Below are 7748 nucleotides of genomic sequence, written 5' to 3'. Positions count from 1 at the left end.
CAGCTAGATAATTAGCAAAATCAGCATACCAAGGATATGAGTATTTCTGTATTGAGTACAACTGCTCATCCGGAAATTCTTCTCGAATGTTGTTGGTTATCTCCTCTTTTGAGCTTACCGTGTCCAACCGGGAGAGATGGTCAGCAGCCAGGTTTGCAGCACCCTTCAGGTCTTTAATCTCAATGTCAAACTCTTGCAATAAAAGGATCCACCTGATCAGTCTTGGTTTTGAGTTTTGCTTGGTAAGCAAGTGCCTTAATGTCGAGTGATCTGTGTGGACAACAACCTTGGATAATATCAGATATGAACGAAACTTATCAAGTGCAAATATTATTGCTAGCAGCTCCTTTTCTGTGGTGGTGTAATTGAGTTGGGGTCCAGTCAAGGTTCTGCTAGCATAGTAAATTGGCTGAAAATGTTTGTTCATTCTTTGTCCTAAAACAGCTCCTATAGCAAAATCACTCGCATCACACATCAATTCAAATGGGAGGGTTCAATCTGGTGCTACCATGATAGGTGCATGGATCAATTTGTCTTTCAAGATGTTGAAAGCATGAAGGCATTCAGTTGAAAATTCAAAAGGCACTTCTTTTTGAAGCAAGGTAGATAATGGCTTGGAAATTTTTGAGAAATCTTTAATAAACCTTCTATAGAATCCGACATGTCCTAAGAAACTTCTCAAAGAACAAACAGATGTTGGGGTTGGCAATTTTTCAATTGCCTCCACCTTGGCCTTGTCGACTTCTATACCTCTTTGAGAGATCTTATGTCCAAGCACAATGCCTTCTTGCACCATAAAATGACATTTCTCCCAATTCAACACAAGATGTGTTTCTTTACATCTAGTAAGCACCTGTTTCAGATTATTCAAACATGCATCAAAAGAAGAGCCAAAAACTGAAAAATCATCCATGAAGATCTCAATAAATTTTTCAACCATATCAGAAAATATAGACATCATACATCGTTGAAAGGTTGCTGGGGCATTGCATAACCCAAAGGGCATCCTTCGGTATGCAAAGGTTCCATATGGGCAAGTAAAAGTGGTCTTTTCTTGATCTTCTGGTGCAATTGGTATCTGGTTATACCCTGAATATCCATCCAAGAAACAATAATACTCATGCCCGGCTAGCCTCTCCAACATTTGATCCATAAATGGGAGAGGGAAATGGTCCTTCCGGGTGGCTTCATTTAATTTTCTATAGTCAATACACACACGCCATCCGGTAACGGTTCTAGTAGGGATGAGTTCATTTTTCTCATTTGGAACAACAGTCGTACCCCCTTTTTTTGGCACAACTTGCACAGGGCTTACCCAAGAACTATCAGAAATAGGATAAATGATCCCAGCATCTAACAACTTAATTATTTCAGCCTTTACCACTTCTTTCATGTTGGGGTTCAGGCGCCTTTGGGGCTGAACGGAAGGCTTGCTGTCCTCTTCCATCAAAATTCTGTGAGTGCAGATTGATGGATTAATGCCTTTGATATCTTCTACCTTCCAAGCTATAGCATTTTTGTGTTCCCGCAGCACTCTTAATAATTTTTCTCTTCGTAAGGGATTCAGCGTTGCGGAAATTATCACGGGGAGATCTGATGGTTCCTCAAGGAAAGCATACTCTAAATGGGATGGTAATTGCTTCAGTTCAAGGGTGGGGGGTTCTTGAGGTGATGGCTTACCTGATGGTCCTGGCAATTTGCCTAAGTTCTCTAATTTAAGAAACCCCTTTCCCTTGAATTGAGGCTTATCGTTCAGGTATGCTATCATGAGGTTTATTTTTTCATTTTCTCCTTCTTCAAGTTCTCCCTGCTGGAGGCAGAGTTCAAGAGGATCAGTTATTCTACTTACCTGGAAGCATTCATCAATTGTCAATTCAATGGCATCAATCATAAAACAAGAATCATCACTAGAGGGTGCATGTTTCATAGCATTAGACATTTTAAAAATTATCTCCTCATCTTGTATCCTAAGGCTGAGTTGTCCTTGTTGGACATCAATCATTGCTTTCCCGGTAGCCAGGAAAGGTCTCCCTAGGATAAGCGGGACCTCCACATCTTCTTGCATGTCTAACACAATGAAATCAACTGGAAAAATGAATTTGTCAACTTTAACTAACACATCTTCTATGATCCCCCTAGGATGTCTAATGGATCTATCAGCCAATTGTAATGCCACTCTAGTGGGTTGGGGTTCATTCAACCCCAATTTCTTGAAGATAGAATATGGCATTAAATTGATGCTAGCTCCCAGGTCACATAAAGTTTTTTCAATTTTTAAACTGCCAATGGTACAAGGAATAGTGAAACTCCCTGGATCTTTGAGTTTCTGAGGCAGCTTGTTCAGAAGGATAGCAGAACATTCCTCATTTAATGCAATTGTAGCCACATCTCCCAGTTTCCTTTTGTTTGCCAATAATTCCTTCAAAAACATTGCATAGTGTGGCATCTGGGCTAAAGCATCAGCAAAAGGAATATTAATATGTAAACTTTTAAATATTTCAAGAAACTTACCAAATTCCTTCTCCAATTTTTGTTGCTTCAGCCTGTTAGGGAATGGAAGTTGTGGTTGTTGGTGCATCCCTTGTTGTGCTTCTGGTTGTTCCGTCTTCTGTTGTCTGGTCCCAAGGCTTGTTTCTGCCTTGGATTCAGCCCAATTCTTCTTTTCTACCTCAGGAAACTCTTTTCCACTTCTTAAGGTAATAGCTTGCACCTGCTCTCGTGGATTCACTTCAGTGTTGCTTGGAAGAGTTCCCGACAGTCTGGAAGAGATTAATTGTGCCAATTGCCCCACTTGGTTTTCCAGGTTTTTGATTGAGGCTTCCTAGTTCTGGAACCTAGTTTCTGCACCTGCTATAAATTTTGTCATCAGTTCCTCCAAATTGGATTTTGGTTCAGGCTGATGATAAGTCTGGTGGAACGGCTTGGAAATATGCTGATTTGGCCAGGACTGGTTTGAATGTCCCCTCCATCCTGGATGAAAAGTATGGTGACTTTGGTAACCCTGCTGTCTTGACGAATTGCTGACATAGTCAACTTGTTCAGTAGATGGTCTGAACTGATTGCCAACTTGGCAGTCTATACTGATGTGGCCTCCCCCACACAATTCACAATTAAGAGGCTGCACATGCATGGCAGCTATCTGCATTTCATCTATTTTCTTACTGAGTGCTCCTATTTGTGCAGCTAGTGCTGTATAAGTGTCAACATTATGCAAGCCTTGCTGCTTCCTAGTTTGAGTTCTTTCCGAATGCCATTGATAGTTGTTGGCTGCCATTTCCTCAATAAGTGCATGGGCAACCTCAGGAGTTTTATTATTTATGGATCCTCCGGCTGCAGCATCTAATATGGTCTTATTTGAGTCAGTAAGACCATTATAGAAAGTCTGCACTTGCAGCCAAATGGGGAGGCCATGGTGAGGAACTCTCCTTAACAGCTCCTTGTAACGTTCCCATGACTCATATAAAGATTCCCCCTCTTGCTGGAAAAAAGTAGTGATGTCATTCCTCATTTTAGTAGTTTTAGAAGGGGGAAAATATTTAGAGAGAAAACGGCTGGCCATTTCATCCCATGTGGCTATAGATCCTGCCGGTAATGAGTTCAACCAAGCTTTGGCTTTATCCTTCAAAGAAAATGGGAATAACCTCAGCCGGATGGCATCATCACTTACCCCATTGTGTTTGAAGGTGTCACAGATTTCCAAGAAGTTAGCAATATGGGCATTCGGATCCTCATGGGCCATACCCCAAAACTGAACCGTATTTTGTATCATTTGGATTATGGCCGGTTTAATTTCGAAGTTATTGGCAGCAATAGTTGGCCTGATAATGCTGGAGACAGTCCCGGTGAGGGTGGGCTTGGCATAATCCATCATAGTTCTTTGTTCAGCCATTTCTTGTGCTTCTTGTCTGACTTGCCTAGCAGCTCTCAAATGGACACGGAGAGTCCGTTCAATCTCCGGGTCGTAAAGGATCACTTCCAGTTCAGGTCTGCTTGTCATAAACTGTTAAAGTCAAAGCAATAAAAATGCCAATATTCACAAAAGAAAATAAATAACTAATCCTATCACACTGAAAATGTAAAGTGAAGTATTGGAATACAAAACCTACATCCTATCATGAATAAATGAAGCCGATTATACTAAAAGCAGATTTAAACCAATCATCTTATTCAAGGTTCCTTTATCTACATCCATCGATTGCAACATCTGAATTCAGACCCAATTTAGATATGAGTTCAGATCTACAAGTCTTTGGTATTGTTAGTCTAGAGAAATTAACAAATAATAATTCAGATCTGAGCTGTATATCTCATACACACTCATTGGTATACACTACAATATACATCCATTAAGGTTGGAATCAAATCTGTGATGCTTTAGGGCTGAAATCAGATCTGATCTGAAAAATAATTTAAAAGGATCTGAAATAAACTAAAACCAGTCCTGAGTTAGGCTTGGGTTAAAGATTTTAAACTCTACAATTGAAGCTCAAACCTGTATAGCTGATGCATATCAAACACTTGCTAAGACCTGAAAATTGGGTCTGCAATGTTTGGTATTGCAAGCAATTCGGTCCATACAACTTTTGTAGAAATCTGAAATCAGGTCTGCTAACTGTTGCACTATAGCAGCCCTGCTACAGATCTGAATGCTAATAGAAATACTTGGAAAGTGCTAATTTTTCTTAAATATCTGAGGCATAACAATTATTCAATCCAAACATACACCTCCGTAGCTAATGTAGCTCGGTTACAAGTGGATAAAGCAAATGTTCAAGTCACCCAAAAATCCAAAATGTGCTCTGTATCAGTTCAGTCTTCAACTATAGTTCAGATCTGTATCAGTTCAGATCTGAATTTTCTTTTTCATTCTTTGCTATCCAATTACCTTTGGGGTATGTCGGATTTATCATAGGGTGAGTTGGGGTGATGATGGCACCCAATTCACCTTAAACTTGTATCAGTTCAGGTTTGAGTTCATCTGAACTCAGATCTAAACTTAGCAGTTCTGCAATAGCAGAATTCAGGTCTGAACTCAACTCTGAGTTCGGATATGAATTCTCAATTGCCTTACCTTCAGTTATTGCTACCAAATTGTTTTTGGGGAATAGCAGAAGTGCCCTAGGGTGAATTGGGGTGGTGATGACACCCAATTCCCCTCAAAATTTCATCAGTTCAGGTCTGAGTTCAGAGGAACTCAGATCTGAACTGTTGCAGATCTGCAATAGTAGAATTCAGATCTGAATTCAAATCTGAATTCTGATCCGAATTCTCAATTGCTCCTCTTGTTGTTCAAAAGATCTCCCCTTTTTTTTTTCATTTTTTTTTGTAATGAAAGAAGAAAAAAAAATAATAATAAAGTCTGAAACACAAGCAACTCTTTTCGGCTGAGTGCTGCAGATCTGAAATCTGCTGATCTGAGTGCCGAATGCAACTCAGATCTGCAACACTCATGTTTTTTTGTGAATTTTTTTTTCTTTTTTTTTTCTTTTTGAAGGGAACAACATCAAGATTGAATAGAAATCAAATATGCCTTTATTAAAATGAAACAGAAACCAGAAAAAGAAACTAATCTACTTAAGAAAGAAGAAACATAACTACAGTAGTACAGCAGTTGCAGTCCAAGCTGAAATGAAAAAGTTAGCAAATTAACCCAACTATGAATGCAATGCTGAATGAGATCAGATTAAGAATGCTCAATGTTTCCTAATATTGTTTCTCTAAATTCCCGGCAACGGCGCCAAAAACTTGATGTGTGGCTCATTGTGACACTAGCAAGTGCACTAGCCGTTCAAGTAATAAAGTAGAGAGTGAAGTATCGTTCCCATGAGGATTTAGGAAACAATTACCAATACTAAATTGAGCACTTCTTATCTGATCAACAAATAAATCAAAACTCTAATGAAAGCTAAGAAATCCTAAATTAAAATCTATCTAAATCATTGGTCCAATTGCCTTCAAATCAGGTTAGAAGAGTAAGCAGTAAATGTCAATCTCAGAATTCAGCAATCTATCAATTTGGATCATTCGAATAAATCATGATTGAGCCATGGTTTGGTGAAACCCCAAGGTCATGAACAGCCTCTCTCAAGCGCATGTTCATCCTATGCATGAGTGACGGTTCTTCTATCTCTAGCAAGAATCTAATCCCCATGCATGCATTTCTTCAAACACTTCTAAGGCATCAATTCAAATCTGAATTGATCACCAACTGAATTGTGCAAGTTATCTCTAACCTTGCACTCAATTCAGTTCTTGAATAGTAGATCTGAATTCCTAGAGTCTCTCTCAAGCACTCTAGGAATTCCAAACTGTAGATTAATTCGGCCAATCTAAAAATTGCAGATCTGAATTCTCTTTCAAGCAATTCAGATCTTGCAATCTCAGATCTAAGAATTCAGATCTGAGTTTTGAAGGTTAGTTGGCCGAATTACTCTACAATAACACCCTTATTCAAGAAACTTCAAGTATAATTCATGACCATTTGAATGAATCAAAAAGAATTAGATTGCTGAACTGAAATTTTACAAGCTGGAATACATCAAGGAAGAATGGAAACAAGGAGAAAGAAGAAAGAAAATATAACAAAGAAACTGAATTCAAATCAAAAGAGAATGAAACTACAAATGATTTATTACAAAAGATCTTTGAATCACAAACCCTCAATTCGAACTCACCTTCTTCTTCTAGTTTGCTTGTCTTGAACTTCTTTCAGCCCTTCTTCTTCTTCTTCCTTGCGCCTAGCCTTCTTCTCTTCTCTTCTCTCAAGGTGGCCGAACCTCTAAGAGTGGGAGAGCCTTCCTCTCAAGCAATTGAACAACTTTCTCCCCTCCTAGAGGCCTCCTTATATAGTTTTTCAAGGGGCTCTTGCCCCTTCTTGAAGTCTCTAGAATTGGGTGTATTACACCCCTCATGAACCTTCTAGAGTGCTCCCTCCTTCTCCTCAAGAAACATCTAGGAGTTGCCGCCCCTAGCTCCCTTTGGGCTGCTATTTGGGCTACAACTTAGCTTGCTTTTGAGCTCAAGTGGGCTACACTCTAGGCTGTTATTTGGGCTAAAAATGGGCTGGGCCGAAATTTCCTTCTTGCTAGGTTTCTTCCCTTGGATTTTCCAAAGAGTTTCACTTGCTCTTCTTGTGCCGAATGAAATTCTCTTGCTCTCATGGCTGGGCCGGGCTGAACTTGATAAATTTTGGGTTTTCTTTTCTTGCTTTTGCCCTCTTTTTGTTGATTTGGCTCCCCCTGAAATCTTTCTTGCAATCAAGCTAAAATAGGGCAAAATTTAATTAAACCATCATAAAATTTCATGCAAAAACCTCATAAAATATAGATAAATTGTAGGTTCATCAAATACCCCCACACTTAAGCTTTTGCTTGTCCTCAAGCAAAGACATCAGCCATAAGCTTAACATTCCCCCCTTCTGTTCTCACCATTTACCTGGTGAACTTTTTAAGATAGAAATGCATTGAGTAGTCGGGGAACTTTTGTAAGTGCTCAACTCTTATTCTTGTAAACTACCATTTAAGATATGTATCAGATCTAAGGAAAGGAGAATATGAATTTCATCATAGTCTAGCCTTCACTCCTAATTCATATATAAATCAGCTCCTTAATTGTCAAGGTTTATAATCAAATTTCACTAAGTTTCACATCTGTAACTGAATCTCAATGAGAGTTCAACTTTAGAGTGCCCCTTTGAACCTCAACTATCACCACAATTTCTTAATTCTAGGGGTGAGTGCATCTTATGC

At 39.1% G+C, this 7748-nt stretch overlaps 1 non-coding gene across 1 annotated transcript; it reads left to right on the top strand.

Moving 5' to 3' along the window:
• Nucleotides 1-3404: 3404 nt before the first annotated feature.
• LOC148861224 (small nucleolar RNA R71) lies at nucleotides 3405-3511 on the top strand. Its single transcript, XR_016095186.1, has one exon. It is a non-coding gene; the product is annotated as a small nucleolar RNA R71 (small nucleolar RNA).
• The last annotated feature ends 4237 nt before the right edge of the window (nucleotides 3512-7748 follow it).

This window comes from Nelumbo lutea, chromosome 4 (assembly GCF_056320005.1).
Source record: "Nelumbo lutea isolate HS-2025 chromosome 4, American lotus-T2T, whole genome shotgun sequence".
NCBI lineage: Eukaryota > Viridiplantae > Streptophyta > Magnoliopsida > Proteales > Nelumbonaceae > Nelumbo > Nelumbo lutea.
Note: the sequence above shows the minus strand (reverse complement) of the source record. Positions and strands in the feature narration are given on the sequence as shown.